This window comes from Somniosus microcephalus, unplaced genomic scaffold, assembly GCF_052327205.1.
Source record: "Somniosus microcephalus isolate GS21.2 unplaced genomic scaffold, FLI_Smic_1.0 unresolved_chr6, whole genome shotgun sequence".
NCBI classification, from domain to species: Eukaryota; Metazoa; Chordata; class Chondrichthyes; order Squaliformes; family Somniosidae; genus Somniosus; species Somniosus microcephalus.
Window position 1 is genome coordinate 53239266 of NW_028225184.1, and position 24720 is coordinate 53263985.

A 24720-nucleotide genomic window follows, 5' to 3' on the forward strand; every position below is an offset into this window, starting at 1 on the left:
AACTTGATCATTACCCGTTCATCAGATTGATCCTGCTTCTGCTAGGCCAATAAACAAATGGATTCGCTTAAACTTTTCTGACTTGTGGACCCTTGGATCCACTGTTCAGCCTCCGATACTGGATCATCACCATCTATAGTAACCCGTATCCACCCCATGCTGAGGGGAACTCCCTGTCACATATTTCATGACTTACACAGCCATTGGCTTTGCCATTGTCTGCAGTGACCGAGTCCCTGTTCGGGTGCCAATTATCTGTAAGACGTTCAGATTGTCTGACAGTTTACAGATTTCAGATGTGGAACCGACAACTCGAGACAAAGATTTCAGTGTAAACTATTCTTTACTTAAAAATCAGCAAGTGTAAGTAGCAAACACAAACCATACTCAATTCATTTACTTATTACAAGAAAGCAGGCACGAATCAAAAATCATTTACTTTAATCTCAGGTAATTATAAGCAACCACACATACGTACTAACACCAGATGAGAGGCCACTTCAACGATGAATAGATGTATGACTATAACTGGCATCTGACCATGTCGCCATTGACTGCAGCAACGAATGTCACAAAAAACCCGAAACTTGGCAACTCGCCAATAACATTCATATCCCAACGTATGTGGATAATTTTCTCTCTCTCTCTCTCTCTCTCTCTCTATTCCTGTATATTTTGAGCCTCAGTTAACCAAAGCCAGACATTCAAGTATTGGAGAGAGCCTTGTTTTTACATTTGGAGGCTTGTTGATGCGTGAATGCTTTTCTCAGAAGGTTCAAGATATTTTCTTTTGAAGGAATGCAGCTGGGCACAGAGTGAACAACTTGTGAGTTTGGTGAGTGTGGCTTTGAGTCTGAAGGGATAATCTCTGCTTGATAAAATCTAGTGATAAGATGTAGCCGCGCAAGTGGTAGCAGTGTCAGTAGGAGAGCATTTTGATGAGAGTAACCATAATTCGGTGAGATTTAAGGGAATCATGGAAAGGGACAAAGATGGACTGGAAATAAAGGATCAAAATTTGGGGAAAGCCGATTTCAATATGATAATAGAGGATCTGGCCAAAGTGGACAAGCTTATTGTCGGAAAAAGAACATCAAAGGATTGGGAGACTTTCCGAATGGAAATAGAGAGAGTACAACGCCAACATGTTCCTGTAAAGGTCAAGGGTGAGACCAACAAGCCCAGGGAACTCTGGATGTCAAGGGATATATAAGAATGGATTCAGAAAAAAGGGAGGCTTTTGGCAGATACAAAGAAGTAAAAAGAGTGCAAGCCATAGAGGAGTATAGAAAGTGCAGGTGGGTATTATAAAATAAATTAGGAGAGTGAAGACGGGGCATGAAAAACATTGGCGAGCAAAATAAAGGAACATTCCAAGGTGTTTTATAAGTATATTAAGGGCAAGTGGATAATCAGGGAAAGAGTAGGACTCAGTAGGGACCAATGTGGCAATCTGTGTGTAGAGCCGGAAGATGTAGGAGAGTTTTCAAATGAATATTCTTCATCTGTGTTCACTATGGAGAAGGATGATATCGGCATATAAATTAGGCAGGTGGATTGTCATATACTTCAACAAACTAGAATTGAGAGGGAGGAGGTACCAGCGGTTTTAGTGCGTTAAAAGTGAATATAACCCCAGCCACTGATGGGATGGTTCCTAGACTGCTGTGTTAGGATAGTGAGGAGATTGCAGGGGCTCTGACACAAATTTTCAGATCCGCTCTGGCCACAGGGGATGTGCCAGAGGACTGGAGGACAGTTAATGTAGTACCATTGTTCAAGAAGGTACGAGGTATAAACCAGGGAATGACAGGCCAGTGAGCCTAACATCAATGGTAGGGAAATTATAGGAAAAACTTCTGAGGGACAGAATTAGTCTCCACTTGGAGAGGCAGGGATTAATCATTGATAGTTAGCATGGCTTTGTCAGTGGGAGATCATGTGTGATCAATTTGATTGCAGTTTTCTTGGGGGTGACTAGGTGTGTGGATGAGGGTAGTGGCGTTGATATTGTCTACATGGACTTCGGTAAGGCTTTTGACAAAGTCCCGCATGGGAGACTGGTCAAGAAAATAAGAGCCCGTGGTATCCACGGCAATTTGGCACATTGGATCCAAAATTGGATTAGTGGCAGGAGGCAGTGTGTGAGGGTCGATGGTTTTTCTTGTGACTGGAGGCATGTGTCCAGTGGTGTACCACTGCGATCGGTGCTCGGTCCTTTGCTTTTTGTAGTGTACATTAATGATTTAGATTTGAATGTAGGAGGTATAATCAGTAAGTATGCAGATGGCATGAAAATTGTTGGCGTAGGAAATAGCGAAGAGGGAAGCCTTAGGCTGCAGGACGATATAGATGGGTTAGACAGATGGGCAGAACAGTGCCAAATGGAATATAACTCTGGAAAGTGTGAAGTAATGCATTTTGTAAGGAATAACAAGGCAACTGAATGCACAATGAAGCGTAGGAAACTAGGAAGGACAGAGTGTCAGAGGGACCTTGGTGTGCATGTACATAGATCCCTGAAGGCAGCAGCACAGGTAGATAAAGTGGTTAAAAAGGCATATTTGATACTTGCCTTCGTTAGCCGAGCTATACAATTTAAGAGCAGGAAGGTTATGATGGAGCTGTACAAAACGCTCATTAGGCCACTGCTTGAATACTGTGTGCAGTTCTGGTCGCCACACTATAGGAGGGATTTGATTGCATTGGAAAGGTTGCAGAGGAGATTCACCAGGATGTTACGTGGGTTGGAGTGCTGCACCTATGATGAGACACTGGACAGTCTGTGGTTGTTTTCCTTGGAGCAGAGATTCCTGAGGGGGGACCTGATTGAGGTGTACAAAATTATGAGCGCCGTAGATAGGGTAGAGAGAATGGAGCTTTTCCCCTTAGTAGAGGGGTCAATAACCAGGGGGCATAGCATCAAGATAAGGGGAAGGAGGTTTAGCAGGGATTTGAGGAAAAACGTTTTCACCCAGAGGCTGATTGGAATCTGGAACTCACTGCCTGAAAGCGTGGTAGAGGCAGGAGCCCTCAACATTCAAGAAGCGTGTAGATGAGCACTTGAAACGCCATAGCATACAAGGCTATGGAACAAGTGCTGGGAAATCGGATAATAATAGACAGGACTTGATGGCTGGCGTGTACAGGATGGGCCGAAGGGCCTCTTTCTGTGCTGTATAACTCTATCACTCTATGATTCTAGTCATGTGTGCTTCCAATTAGCATTTAACTTAAATTTACTCTTTTCAGTTTTAAGTTTCTTCCAGGCTTGGACGTAACTAAGCAAGCTGTGTACTGGAGTTAGTTAATTATCTCGTCTAATCTGTTTCTGCAACTGCCAGACAGTGGAATCATAAATCTCAGCAGTAGGGAGGTTGCAGTGCAACTTGGCGCAGAGTGAACAAATTGTGCGTTTGATAAGTGTGGAGTTCGATGAAGTGGTGTAAGGAGCTGCATGCTTTTCCTAACTTCTCCCACAATGCAGCACCAGCCCTGAGCAGGAGCAGACCGAGGCCCGAGAGCGGGGACAAAAGCAGCAGCAGACCTGCATCAATAAGAACAAACTGCATTGTGACATCACAGGTAAATCAGGGAAGTGATTGGTAGTGACTGTGGGTGAAGTATCAAGTCATGATATAACATATAACTAAATTTAAAAAACTAAAATTAATTTAATTAATTTAATAAACTAAACGAGGTAAATGCTTTGATTAACACTAAAATAATTTAACTAATTAATTAATTAATGGGAGAACAGGAGATGTGTTGCTGCTGCAATACGTGGGAGCTTCTGGACATTATGTCCAGGGTGACTACATCTGTGGTAAGTGTCTGTGACTTGAGGAACTCCGGCTCCGAGTGCAGGAGCTGGAGTGCGTGCTGCAGACATTGTGAGACTTCAGGGAGGGAGAAAGTTGCCTGGAACTTTTGTCCAGATGTCAGCCACAACCTTTAGATTAAATATTTTGGAATTGACACGTGGTCAGGGACAGCAGGGTGCAACTGTGAGCGAGGCAGGTACGGGGATCCAGGAGGTAGTATCGCAGGAGCCTATGTCCCAGCAATTGTCCAATAGATTCGAGGATCTTGCAATCGTTGTCGACGAGTGCAGGGACTGTGGGTAGGACCAGCAAACTGACCACGGCACCGTGGTAAAAGAAGCCGTTCAAGTGGGGGGAGTAAAAATTAAGGTGGTTGTCGTAGAAGACAGTATAGTTAGGGGGATTGACACTATTCTCTGGAGACAGGAGCGTGAGTCCGGATGGTTATGTTGCCTACCCGGTGCCAGGGTAAAGGACATCTCCTCTGGGCTGGAGAGAAATTGGACTGGGAGGGGGAGGATCCATTTGTCCTGGTCCACGTAGGTACCAATGACATAGATAGGACTGAGAAAGAGCTGCTGCTGGCAGAGTTTGAGCAGCTAGGGAATTTATTAAAATACAGAACCACAAAGTTAATTATCCCTGGATTATTACATGATCCACGAGAAAATTGGCATTGGGTCAATAGGATCATGGAGATGAATGTGTGCCTCAAAGACTGGTGTGGCAGAAGTGGGTTTCCAATCGTGGGGCACTTACACCAGTATTGGGGAAAGGGAGAGCTGTTCCATTGGGACGAACTACACCTGAACCATGCTGGGACCAGAGATCCAGCGAATCGAATAAATAGGGAGGTAGATAGTGGTTTAAACTAAATGAGGGGGGGGGATTGTCCCGGTGGAGAGAAATCTAGAATGCAAAAGAGAAAAGACAAGGAAGCAGTGCAGGAAAGTGATTGGGTTAAGGAGAACCAGATTGTGTCAGGAAGGGACAGAGCGTACAAACAAAGGAGGGCACTAACAAATGGGGTCCAGATAAGAAAAAATGTTAATAAGACACAGAGGGCCAATGTATAAAGAAACGTTAAGATGTCTAAAATTGTTAAAAAAAGACAAATCTAAAGGCGCTCTATCTGAATGCACGAAGCATTCATAATAAGGCAGACGAATTAACAGTGCAAATAGATGTAAATGGATACGACATAATTGTGATTATGGAGACCTGGCTGCAGGGTGACCAATGCTGGGAGCTGAATATACAAAGATATTCGATATTTAGGAAGGACTGGCAAAATGGAAAAGGAAGTGGGGTGGCGTTGTTAGTAAAGGATGAAATCAGAGCACTATTGAGAAAGGATATTGGCTTAGAAAAATCAAGATGTAGAATCACATGGGTGGAGCTAAGAAGCACCAAGGAGCAGGGAATATTGGTGGGAGTTGTATTTCGGCTTTTAAGCAGTAGTGGTAATGTAGGGGACAGAATCAAGCAGGAAATTAGAGATGTATGTAACAAGTGTACTGCAGAAAAATAGAGTATGAGTGTAAATTTGCAAGGAACATTACAGCGGATTGTAAAAACTTCTACAAGTATGTAAAAAGAAAAAGATTACTGAAGACAAAAGTAGGTCCCGTACAGTCAGAAATGGGAGAATGTATAAGGGGAACAATGAAATGGCAGATCAATTAAACAATGATTTTGCTTTAATTTATTTAAAGACTGGCAAAAGCAAACTAGCAATGCTAATCTGGAGGAGGAGTTCCTGGAGTGTGTACGAGATGGTTTTTTAGACCAGTACGTTGAGGAGCCAACAAGGGAACAGGCTTTCCTAGATTGGGTATTGTGCAAGGGGAAGGGGTTAATTAAAAATCTTGTTTTGCGGGTCCCTTTAGGGAAGAGTTACCATAACATGATAGAATTCATCATTAAGATGGAAAGTGAAGTTGCCCAATCCGAAACTAGTGCCCTAAAACTAAGCAAAGGGAACTACTCAAGTATAAGGAGGGATTGGGGAGCTTCATTCAAAGGCATGATGGTGGATAGGCAATGGCGAGCATTTATGGAACGAATGCATGAATTGCAGCAGTTATACATTCCTTTCTGGCACTAAACACAAAAGGAATGTCGGCCCAACCACGGCTAACAAAATAAGTTAAGCAAACTATTAGAACCAAAGAGGAGTCATATAAAGTTTCCTGAAAAAGTAGCAAGCCTGAGGATCGGGAGCAGTTTAAAAGTCAGCAAAAAGGGACCAAGAGATTGATTATGTGGGGAAAAATAGAGTATCAGAGTAAATTTGCAAGGAGCATAACAGCGGACAGTAAAATCAAAAATATTAGTGAATACAAAAGTAGGTCCGTTATAGTCAGAAAGAGGAGATTTTATAAGGGGAACAATGAAATGGCAGAGCAATTAAACAAATATTTTGTTTCCGTCTTCACGGTGCAGTATATAACAACATAAGAACATAAGAAATAGGAGCAGGAGTAGGACATTCGGACATCCGAGCCTGCTCCGCCATTCAATGAGATCATAGCTGATCTTCTGCCTCAACTCCATTCACCGGCCCTATCGCCATATTCCTTGATACCGTTACTAGTCAGAAATCTATCGACTTCTGTTTTGAATATAACAAATGACTGAGCCTCCACAGTCCTCTGGGGTAGAAAATTACAAAGATTCATTATATTCTTTGTCAAGAAATGTCTTCTCATCTCAGGCCTGAACGGCCAACCCTCTATGCTGAGGCTGCAGACCCTGATTCTAGACTCCCCAGACAAGGCAAACATTCTACGAGCATCCACCCTCTCAAGCCTTGAAATAATTTTGTTCAATGAGATCCCCTCTCGTTCTTCTGAATTGAAGAGAATACCGGCCTAGCTTACTCAATCTCTTCTCATACGGCAGTCCCACCATCCCAGGAATCGATCTCGTGAACATTCGTTGCAATCTATGGCAAGTTTATTCTTCCTTACGACAGGACAAAAATAATTTCCCAGAAATAGTAAGGAGCCAAGGGTCGAGTGAGAAGGAGGAATTAAAGGGAATTTGTATTTGTAAAGAAATAGTGCTGGAGAAAGTAATGCGACTGAAAGCTGATAAATCCCCAGGGCCTGATAATCTGCATCCCAGAGTACTAAAAGGGGTAGCCATGAAAATAGCGGATGCATTGGTAGTCATCTTCCAAAATTCTATAGAAGTTGGAACAGATCCTGCAGATTGGAGGGTTGCAAATGTAACCCCACTATTTAAAAAAGGTGGTAGAGAGAAAACAGGGAACTACAGATTGGTTAGCCTAACATCAGTAGTAGGGAAAATGCAAAAGTCTATTATAAAGGATGTGATAACAGGACACATATTAAATATCAACGGGATTAGACAAAGTCAACATGGATTTATGAAAGGGAAATCGTTTTTGACAAACCAACTGGAGATTTTTGATGATGCAACTTTTACAATAGATAAGGCAGGACACGTGGATGTGGTGTATTTGGAGTTTCAGAAGGCCTTTGATAAAGTCCCACATAAGAAGTTAGTGAGCAAAATTAAAGCCATTAAAATGGGATTGGGGGTTATATACTGGCATGGATTGAAAATTGGGTAACAGACAGGAAACAGAGAGTAGGACTAAATGGGACTTTTTTGGGGTGGCAGACGGTGACTGGTGGGGTACTTCAGGGATCAGTGCTTGGGCGCCAGCTATTCATGATATATATCAATGGTTTGGATGAGGGATCCAAATGTAATATTTCCAAGTTTGCTGACGACACGAAATTAGGTGGGATTGTTAGTTGTAAAGAGGATGCAACGAGGCTTCAAGGCGATTTAGACAAGTTGACTTAGTGGGCAAATATATGGCAGATGCAGTATAACGTGGATAAATGTGAAGTTCTCCACTTCAGTAGGAAAACCAGAAAGCCAGAGTATTATTTAAATGCTGATAGATTGGGAAATGTTAATTCACAAAGCGACCTGGGTGTCCTTGTACAGTAGTCACTGAAAGCAAACATGCAGGTGCAGCAAGCAATTTGGAAGACAAATGGTATGTTGGCCTTCATTGCAAGAGGATATGAGTACAGGAGCAGGGATGTCTTACTACTGTTGTACAGGGCCTTGGTGAGACCACACCTGGAGTACTGTGTGCAATTTTGGTCACCTTACCTGAGAAAGGATATACTTGCCATAGATGGAGTGCAGCGAAAGTTCACCAGACTGACTCCTGGGAAGGCAGGTTTGTCCTATGATGAATGTTTGGGTCGTCTTGGCAAGTTTTCACTGGAGATTAGAAGAATGAGACGGGCTCTCATTAAAACACATACAATTCTGACAGAGCTACACAGACAGGATGCATGGAGGATGCTTCCCTGGCTGGGGGGTCTAGAACGTGGGGTCAGAGTATCAGGATACGGGGTATGGGGGGAGAGCGTGGGGTATGGTATTGAGATAGAGGATCAGCCATGATCATATTGAATGGCCGAGCAAGTTCGATGGGCCGAATGGCCTACACCTGCTCCTATTATTTTCTATGTTTCTTTTCTTTTCTAATACCAGCACATCATGATTCTAGCTCAGCAGTCTCTTGCCTCAAAGTTTAGATCACTTTCGGAATCAGTCAAATTTCCTATGAAAAGTATATTCTTACTATAGGCAGAGAGAGAGAGACAGAGATAGATGAGATTTAGATGGAGCTAGAAAGAGAAGAGATTATTAGATACAAATAGGGAGAGAGAGGGTGACAGGGATAGAGGAGAGATAGCTGGACATAGGGAGAGAAGAGATTATTGATACAGATATGTGAAGAGAAAAAGATTGGTGAAGTCAAGCGTAGGTCCATTGCAGTCAGAATCAGGGGTATTTATAATGGGGAACAAAGAAATGGCTGACCAATTAAATACATACTTTAGTTCTGTTATCACAAAGGAGCACACATATAAACTCCAAGAGATATCAGGGAGCATAGGGTCTAATGAAAGTGAAGAACTGATAGAAATCAGTATTTGTAGGGAAATGGTGTTAGGGAAATTGATGGGATTGAAGGCCGATAAATCGCCAGGTCCTGACAAACTACATCTTGGGTAATTAAGGAAGTGGCCCTAGAAATAGTAGATGAATTGCTGGTCATCTTCCAAAATTCCATGGACTCGGGAATAGCACCCATGTATTGGCGGGTAACTAATGTTAACTCACTATTCAATAAAGGTGGTGGAGAGAAAATGGGGAATCACAGACCAGTAAGACTGACATTGGCAGTGGGGAACATGCTAGATGCCATTGTAAAAGATGTAATAGCAGAGCACTTGGAAAACAGTGGCCGGATCTGAAAAAGTCAGCATGGATTTAGAAAAGGTAAATCGTGCTTGACTAATCTACTGGAATTCTTTGAGGAGGTAACTGGTCAAATAGATAAGGGAGAACCATTGCATGTGGTGTATTTTGACTTTCAAAAGGCTTTTGATAAGGTCCCACATAAGACATTATCGTGTAAAGTTAAGGCAGATGGGATTGGTGGCAAGATATTGACTTGGATAGAGAACTGGTTGGCAGACAGCAAGCAAAGAGCTGGAATAAACGGCTCTTTTTCCGAGTGGCAGGCAGTGACTAGTGGAGTACGGCAGCGATCGTTCCTTGGACCCCAGCTATTCACAATATATATTAATGATCTGGACGAGTGAACTACATGTAATATCTCCAAGTTTGAAGAAGACACAAGCTCGGTGGGCATATGTGCTGTGAGGAGGATGTCGAGAAACTCCAGTATGATTTGGACAGGTTGGGTGATTGGGCAGAAACATGGCAGATGCAATATCACGTGGATAAATGCGAGGTTATCCAATTTGGTGCGAAAATAAGGAAGGCAGATTTTTATCTGAATGGCAATAGTTTGGGTGAAGGAGAAGTGCAACGAGCCCTTGGCGTCCTTGTGCACCAGTCGCTGAAGATAAGCATACAGGTGCAGCAGCTGGTTAAGAAGTCAAATGGTATGCTGGCCTCCGTAGCGAGAGGTTTTGAGTACAGGAACAAGGATGTCTTGTTGCAGTTGTACAGGGCCATGGGGAGACCACACCTTGAGTATGGTGTGCAGTTTTGGACGCCTTATCTGATGAAGAATGTTCTTGCAATGGAGAGAGTGCAGCGGAGATTCCCCAGGCCGATACCTGAGATGGCAGGAATGACGTATGAGGAGAGATTGGGTCGATTGGGCTTGTACTCAATGGAGTTTAGAAGAATGCGAGGGAATCTCATTGAAAAGTATAAAATTCTAACAGGACTAGACAGACTATATGCAGGACGGATGTTCCCGATGGTCGGGGAGTCCAGAAACAGCGGTCACAGTCTAAGGATAAGGGGTAAGCCATTTAGGACAGAGTTGAGCAGGAATTTCTTCACCCAGAGGGGGGTGATCCTGTGGAATTCTCCACCAAAGAAGACAGTAGAGGGCAGTTCATTAAATGTATTCAAGAAGGAGATAGATATATTTCTTAATGCTAAAGGCATCAAGGGCTATGGAGAGACGGTAGGAGCAGTGAATTGAGTTTGCATGATCAGCCATGACCTCATTGAATAGCGGAGCTGCCTTGAGGGGCCGAATGGCCTATGCCTGCTCCAATCTTCTATGATTCCATGTTTCACACAGCACTCCCCACACACAGAGCCTTCCCCATACACACACATCCGTCACCACCGACACATACCTCTCCCCACACACAGGCCTCCGCCCACAGACACGCCCCTCCCCGCACACACAACTCTCCCCACACAAGCCGCTACCCACACACAAACACCTCCTTCACCCACACATTTGCCCTCCCCCACACACACAGGCCCCACCACACACTCATTTCTCCACACACACACATATATTCCCCTCTGCACACGCACCCCTCCCCAACACACACACTCCCCACACATTAACACCCCTCGCCCTCACAAACACCACTCCCCCACACACGCACTCTGCTCACCACACACACCCCCTCTCCACACACAAACACCCCTCCGCACGCAGACACCCCTCCCCACACATACACACCCATTCCCCACACACAGATCCCTCCCCACACACACACTCCCCACACACACCGACCCCTCCCCATACACATAATCCTCGCCACATACACACACACAACCTACCCCACATAAACACACCACTCCCCGAACACAGACCCCGACAAACACACACACATCCCTCCCCACACACAGACCCCTTACCACACCTACACATTCGTCCCCCCACACACACCCACACACAGACCCATACCCACAAACACACCTCCCTCCCACACACACACACCTCCCCACTCAGAGACCCGTACCCAAACACTCACAAATAGTGTCAGTTCCAGACTGACCTGTAAAATCCTACTTGATCCTGAATTATCCCATTGGAGTAGCAGAAGATGTGGTCTCATCTCTCACTGATGTTGTACCAGAGACAGACACATTATTAATCACAGAAACCGGGACCTTGTCTTGAGTCAGGCAAATAATGTCCCATATGAAACCCTCTCTTGCCTTTTGTACACTCTGCAAATTTCAGCTCAGGGCCATTCGGTATTAATCTCAGTGACCGTGTGTTTCACTCTGATTAAATTAATCTGGGACTGTTTCTGTCTGAAATTATCTCCAGCATGGTCCCAGCAAAAATACCGACTTCCTCTTTCCTCCCATGTTTCTGCAGGATTGCTTTGTGAAGACGGGCTCTTGAAGAACAAATACCCTGCAGAGAATGAGCCAAATTCAGCATCTTATAAGGCCAAGCCCCAGCTTCAAACATTCCCTGACGACCACCTGCCCCACACCGCTCATTCCCAGTTCCTTTGCTCAGACCCTAATAAAAGTGAATCGCGAAAGTTCCCTTTGATTTTTGTGCTGAATTATTGCAGAGAGCTGCGCATGCGCGGGTAAGCCCTGCCACCGAATCGATTCCCAGTGAGCAGAAGAGATCATGCACGCTGCCCTCACCCAGCACTGCCTGTGACCGGCATTCACTCAGTGAGTGGAAGAAGATCATTTTGAATCAGCCGGGAATGGAGACATCACAGCCCCAGAGTAAGGCAGCAACCAGCAGGCTCATTACAGCAGCACATCGCTTTGGGACCAAGTCCAGACACGGGCTCAGAGATCAGCATTGAGTCCGGGGAAAGTTCAGGGGGAGTTGCGGGCTGTTTTGCGAGGTGGAGTGGAGGAAGAACTGCTCTCAGAACCTGGAGTGAGTGCGGGAAGTTAGAGCCCATTCTCGCCTTGTGTGTGGACAGCATGTTTCCAGGGTAAGGGAGACAGTATGGGAAGAATTTGCTATTTACAATCATTGCTGCTTTCTCTCCCCAGGCCAGTAGTGACTGTTCCTGGTTTAGGTCCGGTCTCAGCGTGCGTGTTGTTATTGGACAGTGAGCAGTGGACAGTGCCGGAGAGAACCATGTGGAGAGATATAGTAAGAGAATCTATTGCAGGCACCAGGGGAGAAGCGTGAAGGAAACGTTTCAAACAGTGGCTGTTTGTTTTTGGTTCAATGGTTAATCCCATGGGATGTGTAAACTGAAATATGATCTGTGCAAATGTCCCTGTTCCATCGGGTAGTCCCATTTACAGAGCATTGGATTGTGTCTGGATGTCAGTAATATGTTGTAAAAGCACATAAACACCTCGTGTGCAGGAGTCTTGCAGTGGATTCAGAAACTGACACTGTTTGTATCACTGGATTTCCTTGCAGTTGTTCACTATGATTGTTAATTGCAAGTTTACATTGATCAGTTTTGCACTTTCTACAATGCCTGTTTTGGAGTTCGAAGAGATAATTTTTCTTCCTGCAGGTAAATCCATGAAGAAATCGGAATAGACGTGATCTTCTCTGCACCCGAGTCACAAAGAACAGTGCAGCCAGCTTCTTCTCACAGGCAGTAAGTGCATTATCACTCACAGAGTGCTGAGACACAGTCAGCTCATCAGCTCCACAGTCCCAGCCAGCAGAAGCACTCAGACCCCCACTGATCCCAAGATCCATAGACACATTTTCATTTCAACATTCAAATATAGCAGGAGTGACACATATTGGTTCCAAGTCACCACAACTCAGTAGCACTGACAGGGAGATACAGCAATCCCAGTCATAAATCACGGCCACTCTCTTGACTCAAAGGCATTGTGTCAATCTCAAATGAGTGCAGCCTTAGCTACAACTTAAATATGAGATGGAACATACAAACGGTACATGATTGAAATGGATCTCAATAATTTACCCCAGATTGCAGACTGAGCGGTACATTACATACCTGCCTACATATCTCATACAGTAACGGACTGCAAGCTACCTTATGAATTCAATTAGTGCAGCCTGAACTACACATTCAAATACAGTGCCGGAAACGGACACAGACAGACTGGACCCCCCATTCACACAGAGTACCAGAGTCTGACACATACAGAAATAATCTGACACTCCCATACAATACCAGAGAATGACACATACAGAAAGAATCTGATACTCCCACACAGTTCCAGAGACTGACTGATACAGGATGAATCTGACACTCCCACATAGTACCAGAGACTGACAGATACAGAATGAATCCCAAACACACACACATAGTAGCAGGCACTGAGAGATACAGAAGGAATCCCAATCAGACACAAAATACCAGATACTGAAAGATACAGAATGAAACCCACACTCCCAAACAGTACAAGAGACTGACTGATAATAAATGCATCTCAAACAAACACAGAATACCAGAAACTGATAGAAACAGAATTAATTCCACACTCACACAGAATAACTGGGCTTGACTGATAAAGAATGCATTACAGTCATCTACAGTGCCAGAGACTGAGAGATACAGACTGAATACCACACTCACACACAGTACCAGAGACTAACAGATACAGAATGAATCCCATACCACAGAGAATATCAGGGCCTGACAGATAAAGGATGCATTTCAGTCATATACAGTGCAAGAGGCTGAAAGAAAAAAAATGAATACCACACTCACACAGAATAACAGAGACTGATCGATACAGTATTAATCCAAACACACGCAGTACCAGAAACTGACAGAGACAGAAGGAATCCCGCACTCACGTATAATACCAAAGACTGAAAGATATAGAATCACTACCACACTAACTTACTGTGCCAGAGACTGACAGATACATAATCTTTCGCAAAATCTCTCATGATACCAGAGATAGACAGGTACACCCACACACCCACATTACCTGAGAGTGACAGATACAGAATGAATCCCACAATCACACCCAGTATCCAGTAAAAAACAGACAATGAATAAATCCCAAACACACAGGGCCAGAAATTAGGATTGGAGGCTTTCCGTGCGTGCAAACCCCCGATGTGCACTCACCCTGCACGCCAACATCTGAAGCCTGGGCCTGCTTGCCTTTCCGGTCACTGGCCCGGTTCAGATGTCGGCGTGATGTGCTTGCCTGATCCAGCGGCGTAATTAGTGCGATGTGCCAGCTGGGATCAGGTGAGCACTCTGCAGCCAATCAGGGGAGGGGAAACTCATTCATGAGTTTGATATTAAAGACTGTCAAACTCATGAAAAGTACGGGCGCCCAAAAGACTAGTTTAACTTTAATTAAAATTTTAAAAAACATCCCAATAATTAAATAAACTGTCAATAACTTTAAAGAAACTATTTAAAACAAATAATAAAAATTTTGAAATAAATATTTTTTTACGAAATCGGCTCTAAAAATAAACTTACCTTACTGTAAAGTCCTTAAAAACAATGTAACTGTGGAATTATTTTAACAATTTTAAATAATAGACCACTTACCTGTAAGAATCCACTCCATTTCTAAAAAGTTCAGTCCCTTGCACACGCGCAAACCTGTCAAAAAGAAGGAAGTTCAAAGCGTGCTCCTGCACACACGCGTTGGATCTCTTAACCCCTTGGTTCGATGGAGAGGAAATGCCAGTTTCCCGCGCATGCGCTGTGCATGCTGAAATCCGGCACTTCCAATGGGCCCACGCATGAGTACACCGTTCGTACTCACGCGTTGGGTCCGGAATTACTGGCTCACAGTCTCAGAGGCTGACAGAACAGAATTATTTTCTGTCACACAAAGTACGAGAGAATGACAGATACAAAATGAAGCTGAGAACCTGAGATTTTCATGGAATCATAGAAATTTACAAGAGAGAAGGAGGCGATTCGGACGATCTTGTTTTTGCTGGACCGTAAAGAGCTATCCAGTCTAATCCCACTTTCCGCTGCTTGGTCCGTAGTCTATTAGGTTACAGCACTTCAAGTGCACATCCAAGAACCTTTGTAACGTATTGAGGGTCCCTGCCTCTAGCACCCTTTCAGGCAGTGAGTTCCAGGTCCCCACCACTCTCTGGGTGAAAAGATTTCTCCTCAAATCCTCTCTGAACCTCCGATCAATTACTTTAATTCCATGCCCCATGGTTATTGACCGTTCAGGTGAGGGAAATATCTACTCTATCTTTGCCCTTAATAATTTCAAACACCTCAATTAAGTCCCCCCTCAGCCTTCTCTATTCGACTGAAAACAAATCCAGCCTACCCAATCTTTCCACATAACTAAAGTTCCCCAACCCAGGCAACATCCTCGTAAATCTCCTCTGCAAACTCCCGAGTGCAATCGCATCCTTCCTGTAAAGGGGAGATCAGAATTGCATGCAGTATTATAGCTGCGGCCTAACTAGTGTTTTTTACATTTCAAGCATAACCTCCCTGCTCTTATATTCTATGCCTTTGCTAATAAAGGCAAGTATCCCGTATGCCTTCTTATCCACTTTATCGACCTGTCCTGCGGTCAAGGATCTCTGGACATGCAGTAATATATACAGAATGAATGAAACACTCATGCAAATTTCCACAGAGCTACAGAATGGATCCCGCACTCACACACAGTACCAGAGACTGACAGATACAGAATCAATCCCGCACTCACGCACAGTACCAGAATTTGACAGGTACAGAATTAATCCCACACTCAGAGATATTACCATATGCTGATCAATACAGAATGAATTGCGCACTCACACACGGTACCAGAGACTGACAGGTACAGAATGAATCCCACACTCAGACATATTTCCATATACTGACCGATACAGAAAGAAACCCACACTCAAATAGAGAACCAGTGGGTCATAGATACGCAATGATTGCCAGGACTCATGCACAGTTCCAGAGCCTGAGAATTATAGAATGAATCCAAAACTCACTTTTAGTGTAACGGACTGACAGGTCTAACGAAACCCATGCTTACACACAGTACCTGAGATTGAGAGAGACAGAATGACTCCCACACTCGCACACATTACCAGAGAGTGGCAGATACAGAATCAATTCCACAATTACACACAGTACCAGTAACTGACTGGAACAGAATGAATCCCACACTCACACACGGTACCAGAGATTGACAGATACAGAATGAACCTCACACTCACACACAGTACCAGAAACTGACTGGAACAGAATGAATCCCACACCTATACTCAGAATCAGAGAATGACAGATACAGAACGAATTCCACCATCACGTAAATTAGCACAACATTGTAACTCGTGCTTGTCTAACAAAATGTCCACTCCTAGTATTTGGAAATCCCATCCGTCCAATACACCGTGAAGAGTTATTGCCTGTTTTGTCCCTCTCTGATCTGTAAACGTCACTGTACCGGAGATTGGTGACATATCCTGGCCGGAAGTGAGAAATTCAATAGCGCGGAATATCTTTCAGTGTTACAGAAACAGTGCAATGTGAGGAAATAGTTTCACTCTGTAAATTCTACACTCATATTGTTTCACATTTTATATTGAAAACAAAAATCAAACGATTCGTAATAATTACCTAAGAAAGGATATACTTGCCATGCAGGGAATGCAGCAAAGGTTCACCAGACTGATTCCCGGGATGGCAGGACTGTTGTATGAGGAGAGATTTGGTCTATAATGTATGTACCTTTAAGGGGGAGAACTACTTTTTACAGCTCATGTATACTGTAGTACCGGCGTTGACCACACCTGCATATAACGTTGAGTAGTAATCTGTACAGTTCAGTTGCAGTCTGAGCCACGTTGAGTAAACACTGTTTGTACCATTCTCTGCAGTCTGTGTCTGATTATACACGGACATAACAGTGGCGAGGAGGCAGATTCGAACCTAGCTGCTACTCTGTATCACCTCCCAAGGATTCGCTCCTGGAGAACAGAGGAAGAAGGTCTATTCCAGAAGCACGGGTGTCGACCACGGGCAACCACCCAGTCATCCAGCGGAGATTTGAGTATCGCAGGGGAGGCTGTCGAGAGCAAGGCTTGGCTTTCCAGTCACGGTGGTTCAGCGAAACGGGCTGGCAACAGGTACTGCGCAGACATTTCCCGGACAGCGGCGGGCTAGGGCCCGACCGAGCGGCACAGAAAAAGGCCAAGCAGCGCCGATGGGGAAGAGAGAGAGGGCAGTGCGCATAGGGTGCAGCCGGTGTTCAGGACCGAGCGGCATCAACGGTGGAGAGAGACGAGAGAGAGCAGAGCGCAGCCGGTGGTCAAGGGCCGAGCAGCTTCAATGGGGGAGAGAGGCGCGCAGGAAAACATGAGGTGCTGCCATTGCCATGAGGACGGCAGAGAGCAGCGTTGGCAGCAGTGCAGGAGCAGCGTGTGAAACCCACAGGGCGTCGCCATTTGCCACGAGGGCCGCCGAGAGTGGCGTTGGCAGCAGCGCGGGAGACGCCATTTAAAGCCGCAGTGGGGAAGAAAGGAAAGCGCGGGAGACGCCATTTTAAGCCAGTCTAACGACACCCAAAAATGCCGAAGAGTGGCAGTATCACAACGTTCGACAATGAAGTCGAAGATTGGACAAAATATGTCGAACGCATAGAAGTTACCGCAAGGCGAATGAAGTGCCAGACGACAAGAATGCACTGGTATTGTTGAATTCAATGGGTGCAAAAACGTATGGCTTACTACGAAACCTAGTAACCCCAGAGAAGCCAGTAGAAAAGGATTTTGAAAACATAGTGTCAATCCTACAGGACCACTTAAACCCCACACCACTGCTGATAGCAGAAACATTTAAGTTTCACAAAACGAACCAGCTTAAAGATGAAAGTAATGCTGGGTATTTAATGGAACTGCACAAGCTATCGAAACACTGCCAGTTTGTAACGGGACTAGCAGATACTTTAAGGGACAAGTTTGTGTGTGGGCTTCAAAGTGAAGGAACCCAGAAACGGCTTCTATCTGAAAAGGACCTTATACTGGAAAATGCTTTCAGCATTGTTGTATCGATTGATGCAGCAGAACGGGGTGCTGCAGAGATACAACAGAGACCAAAAGAATACGGCAAACAAAATGTCATATGGAACAGAGAAGTGCTATCGCTGCGGCAGAACAACACACGACGTGAATGATTGCTGGTTCAAAGAAAAACTGTGCAGAATGTTTGGAAAAGTAGGACACATAGCACGAGGCTGCAGATCGGGAAAGAAAACCAGCAAAAAGAAACCGACCAAAGGAAAGTACAAGAAGGTACATAAGATAACGGAGAATAGTTCAGACGAACAAAAGAGTGATAATGACTCCGAAAGCAGAGAACTGAGTTGTCTGAAACTACATCATGTGATCACAAGAGAGGATCACCGAACCATTTGCGTCACTCTCAAGATAGCAGGAATCAAGGTACAGATGGAATAGGACACAGGATCAGCCCTAACAGCCATAAACCGACGGGAGTACGAGCGGCTATTCTCACACATACCCTTGAGAGAGACAAAAATTATTTTGAAGACGCACATGGGGCATAAAGTCTACCCCAAAGGAATAATAAGGGTGACCATTATATATAGCGGTAAGGAAACACCAAAACTAGACCTGTATGCATTGCCAGATGGAGCACCAACATTACCGGGACGTGAATGGATCCAGAAAATACAACTGGATTGGCATTCCATACAGGCACTGACTGTGGCTGACAAAAAGGATGACAACGTCACACCTGGGCGACTGTCAAAGATCATAACTGACGCGAAAGAAGTGTTCCAGCAAGGACTCGGAACACTAAAGGCATGACAGCGACGATTAAAATTGAAGAAAACGGAAGTCCAAAATTTTTTAAGGCCAGTCCGGTACCTTATGTGATCCGCCCAGCCGTCGAAGCAGAGCTGTAGAGTCTGGAACGTTCAGGTGTACTGTCCAATGTAGATTGGAGCGACTGGGCTACACCCATCGTCCTTGTGATGAAAAAGTCGGTCAGCAGCACGCCTGGGGAACCAAGGAAGGTTCGCATCTGTGGTGACTTTAAGGTAACAGTGAACCCGATCCTTCACACCGTAAAATATCCACTTCTGCTGATTGAAGATATTTTCACCTCACTATCTGGAGGGAAACGCTTCACTAAGATTGATCTGGCCCAGGCGTATCGGCAAATGGAGGTAGAAGAAGCATCAAAAAATACCTCAAAATCAACACCCATAAAGATCTCTACAATAACAACCGGCTGGTATTCGGGGTAGCATCAGCTCCGGCTATTTGGCAGATGGCAATTGAACAAGTCCTGCAAGGCATCCCAGGGACACAGTGTTATTTGGACGACATCCTGGTCACGGGCGAAAATGACAGTGATCACCCTGCCAACATGGAGAAGGTGCTCACCAGATTGCAGGAATATGGGCTCCGCGCTAACCGTCCCAAATGCCAGTTTTTTAGAAAACAGGTCTCGTATTGTGGCCACGTTATCGATAAAGAGGGGTTACATAAGTCCCCAGTGAAGATTGAGGCTTTCGTCAAGGCTCCAGCGCCAGAAAATGTGTCACAACTGCAGTGGTTCGTCGGGCTGGTAAACTACTACCATAAGTTCTTGCCAAATTTGTCCACAATACTACACCCACTGAACACCCTACTGCAAACTGGGGTGCCATGGAAGTGGAGTGACGAATGCAGACGAGTTTTCCAGAAGAGCAAAACACTAATCACATCGAAAGAGGTATTGGCCCATTACAACCCGGCATTACCAATTCAGTTGGCATGTGGTGTGTCATCGTACGGCATTGGAGCAGTGCTGTCGCACAAATTCTCGGACGGCTCAGAGAGGACAATAGCCTTTGCATCACGATCACTAACCTCAGCCGAGCGTAACTCCGCCCAGATTGACAGGGAGGCCCTCAGCCTAGTGTGGGGAGTGAAAAAGTTCAATCACTATCTGCACGGGCAGAAAATCACCTTGCTGACTGATCACACGCCTCTTGTCTCCATTTTACATCCAAAGAAGGGCGTTCCTGTGATGACTGCGCAACGACTACAAAGATGGTCACTTTTTCTAGGGGTGCACCACTATGAGTTTGAATATAAGGGCACGAAACAGCATGGAAATGCTGATGGGCTATCATGCCTGCCACTGCCTAATGCGGAGCAAGCACCAGCAGTGGATCCTGTCAAAATATTCCATTCGACTATAGTTGAATACCTACCGGTAACTAACGCTTGTATCAAAAAGGAAACCCGAAATGACCTGACACTGTCTCGGGTATATGATTTGACGGTGAAGGGATGGCCAGCACATGGCGACTCACTGTTGCCAGCATTCTCGACAAGGGGAGAACAGCTGTCAGTGTGCCACGGTACCTTGATGTGTGGATCCCGAGTGGTAATTCCACCCAAGTTAAGGGATAGAGAGCTCAATGGGCTTCATGAGGGTCATCTGGGAGGGGTAAAAAAGAAAAGCCTAGCCTGGGCTTATGTGTGGTGGCTGGTAATCGATAAACAAATCGAGGACCTGAACAAGAGCTGCTCAGGATACCAGACAGTCCAAAATGCACCATCACAGGCTCTACTACACCCATGGGAGTGGCCCTCCGCTCCATGGCAACGGTTGCATATTGATTTTGCTGGTCCATTCATGGTCTCAATGTATTTAATAGCCGTGGATGCGCACTCGAAATGGCCTGAGGCCATCAAAATGTCCTCTACCACCACGGAGAAAACGATTGCAGTCCTATGGACCATTTTTGCCAGGAATGGCTTGCCAGAACAGATTTGCTCCGACCACGGACCACAGTTTGTGTCCGAAGAGTTCCAGAGGTTCTTGAAAAAGAATGGGGTAAGGCATTACACATCCGCCCCGTATCATCCAGCCAAAAATTGATGAGCTGTCAGGTTCGTACAAACCTTTAAGAAGGCAATAAAGGCCATGTACAATGACAACATTCCACTGCAGCATAAGGTGGACAATTTCCTGTTCACCTACCGGAATGCGACACATGCAGTCTCCAACCAGGCCCCAGCCATGATGTTCTTTAACCGAAGGTTAAGGTCTCGCCTGGATTTGCTCAGACCAAACGTACGAAGAGATGTTGAGAGTAAGCAATTCCAGCACATCCATGAGAAGCCAACAAGGAGCTTCAATGTCGGGCAACCAGTCTTGGCCAGCGACTAACGAACAGAAAAATGGCAGCCAGGAACGATATGCACACGGCAGGGCCCACTAATGTACACAGTGGACGTTGGGGAGAGCATCGTGAGACGCCATGCTGACCAGATCCTAGAGTCACAGGAAGAACTCAACCCCATGCCTCGCCCATACGTACCTGGTGATGAACCCAACGTACAGGTAGCATCTACCCCAGAATCAGCAGCATCGGAAGCTGATGAACCAACCGACGACAGGGGGCCAGAATCACCTCCGCACCAAGAGCAAGACACTCGGGAAAGGCGCTATCCAGAAAGGATCAGGAAGCCTCCCCAAACACTGAATTTATAATAAACTATTTTCAGCTATTGTTGCATGTTAAAAGTGTTAAATATAATTAGTTTGATATTTAATTATTAAATAAGTGTTATGGTACTGTTAGTCTAAAAGGGGAGATATTGTAATGTATGTACCTTTAAGGGGGAGAACTACTTTTTACAGCTCATGTATACTGTAGTACCGGTAGTGACCACACCTGTATATAACGATGAGTCATAATCTGTGCAGCTCAGTTGCAGTCAGAGCCACGTTGAGTAAACACCATTTGTACCGTTCTCCGCAGTCTGTGTCTGATTATACACGGACATAACACGGTCGACTAGGCCTCTATACACTAGAATTAAGAAGAAAGAGAGGGGATCTCATTGGAACTTATAAAATTCTGACAGGTCTAGACAGACTGGATGCAGGGAGGATGTGTCCCCTGGCTGGGGAGTCTAGAACGAGGGGCCACAGTCTCAGGATACCGGGTAGGTCATTGAGGACTGAGATGAGGAGAAATTTCTTCACTCAGAGGGTGGTGAACATTAGGGAATTCTCCACCACAGAAGGCTGTGGAGGCCAAGTTACTGAATATATTAAAGAAGCAGATAGATTGATTTCTAGACACAAAATGCATCAAGGTGTATGGGCAGAGTGATGGGGCATGGTATTGAGATAGAGGATCAGCCATGAAAATATTGAATGGTGGAGCAGGCTCGATGGCCCGAATGGCCTACTCCTGCTCCTATATTTCTCTGTTTCTATGTTTAACGTTATATGGAAAAGAAAGCAACGTTGAAATTATTTTTAATTAAGTTATACCCGTTTGTATTTTGGAATCAATCTCACTCTGAACAGCATCAAATTTGGTTCCAATACTTGGAGTTTCTGATGTAAGGGCATTAATAAACGGTCAACTGCTCTGCTCACTACTATGGCACCAGTGCAAGAGATAAATCAGCCGTTTCCCTGGAATTGGGTCTGATCCGCTTCCATTGGTTCTCTCGCAGAAAAAATCCTAAACCTCAGCCCGTGAACAAACACTGTTGGATTTTGTCCTACATTTAAACTGCTTTCTTACGGGGCATTTCTCGCTTTGTGGCTGTTCACGTGACAGGATGTGAAACAATTTTACGCAGCGAGTGGTTCGGATCTGCAATGCACTGCCTGAAAGGGTGGTGGAGGCAGACTCAATCGTGGAGTTCAGAAGACAATTGGATAAACATCTGAGGGGAAAGAATCTTGCAGCTTTATTGGGGAAAGGGCGGGAGAGTGGGCTTGGCAGAAATGCTATTGTAGAGAGCAGGCACGGGCTCGACAGGCCAAATTGCCTCCTTCTGTGATGTAACCATTCTATGATTCTATGAAGTGAGCCTGCCAGCCTTCCAGTGCCATACTAAGTGCTTGATTCCTGCAGTGAGACTGCGAACAGTCTACTTCCCATGCCAGGCTGGTCAAGTCGAGGTTGGTGGAGTGAATTTCTCATTAATATAGTGGGCAGTGTCCCCGCCTTTCTCGCGGGCGACCGGTGTTTAATTCCCCGACAGGAAGAGGTTTTATTGTTATGAAAATGAGAGTGAACGAAATTGGCAATTGAACTTGCAGTGTAAAAAATGTCTCCTCATCTCCCTTCTGGTTCTTTAGCAAATTACCTTTATTCTGTGTCCTTTGATTACACACCTTCATCAACAGCATCAGAGAGAGAGAAAGAGTATCAGTATTACACTTCCTATCAATGTGTCCATATCTCGCTCAATAACAGCAGTCAACATTCATGTCCAGCGCTGGGTAAAGAGACAGACAGAAAGACACAATGTCAGTCTTACAATTCCTATCAATGTGTCCATATCACGCTCAATTACAGTATATACAATTCAACATATAACGGAAAGCGCCAGAGAGCGAGAGGGCGGAGGGAGAGTCAGAGACAGATTGAGGAAGCACAGTGAGAGACATTGATAATCTCAGCACCAGACTGACCTGTGAAGTGTCGCTTTATCCTGAAAGATCCCAGTGGAGTGACAGAAGATACGGTCTCAACTCTCACTGATATTGGAGTAGAGACAGCTATTATTAATCCCATACTCTGGTGCACGATTTCGAACAGCGACATTAAGTTTTGTTTCAAGGAATTTACGGTTCTTGAACTGATATTCTCCAATAATTAAACAAACTGTAAAAGAGAGCTAGTGAATTAAGACGGGCCCATTACCCTTAAATCGGGTTTTACTGACCTCTTTCTGAGAAGGGGCGGAATATGAGCGGATCTGAGACCAAAGCGTACAAACGATCAGGGCCAGTGTTTAGTTTATGGGACATCAATTGAACAGGACACAAAGATTCTGCCAGGTAATGAAACTGCATTCCCGATAATCCTTCTATCGGATTAAACAGAAATCAGAGGGAATTAGAAAGTTCCAGAAATACACATATTAAAATCAATAGAATAAATCGATTCAACAGGCAGATGTTGGTGCAGCTTTCTCAGAGAGGCTGTGGGTGGCTCTTAAAAGATCCGCTGTGTTTTGTCTTGTCAGCACATTGTGGAGTTTTACTTGGAGCTGATGTGCTTGGTCACTGCATTTGTCCTTTCCGACAAGGTGTGCTTGGCCAGCTCCCCGGGCAGTAGCAGGCGCACGATGGTCTGAATCTCCAGGGAGCTCATGGTGTGCCGTTTGTTGTAATGGGCCAGGTGGGAAGCCTCACCCTCGATGCGCTCGAAAATATCGTTCACAAACGAGTTCATGATGCTCATGGCCTTGGAGGAGATGCCGGTGTTGGGGTGAACTTGCTTCATCACTTTGTAGATGTAAATGGAATAACTCTCCTTCCTCGACTTTCTTATCTTCTAGCCGCCCTATGTTAGTGCTTTATTCAAGGTTTTCTCAGCGTCCTTCTTGGTCGCTTTCTTCTTGTCCTGCTGCATCTTGCCATAGAGGGAGTGCAAGGAAGACTGCTTCCTGGAATGGGGGGATTTTCCTATGAGGACAGATTGAGTAGACTAGGCCTAGATTCTCTAGAATTTAGAAGAAGGAGAGGTTATCTCATTGAAAAATGCAAAATTCTTACAGGGCTTTACCGGGTAGATGCACTGAAGATGATTGGCCTGCCTGGCAGCCCAGAGGCAGGAGTCACATTCTCAAAATAAGATGTCGGCCATTAAAGACTGAGACAAGGTGAAATGT

General features: G+C 45.0%; 1 pseudogene; it reads right to left on the minus strand.

Annotated features, from left to right (window-relative positions):
- Positions 1 to 24086: 24086 nt before the first annotated feature.
- On the minus strand, positions 24087 to 24461 carry LOC147087309 (histone H2B-like; annotated as a pseudogene).
- Between the last annotated feature and the right edge of the window lie 259 nt (positions 24462 to 24720).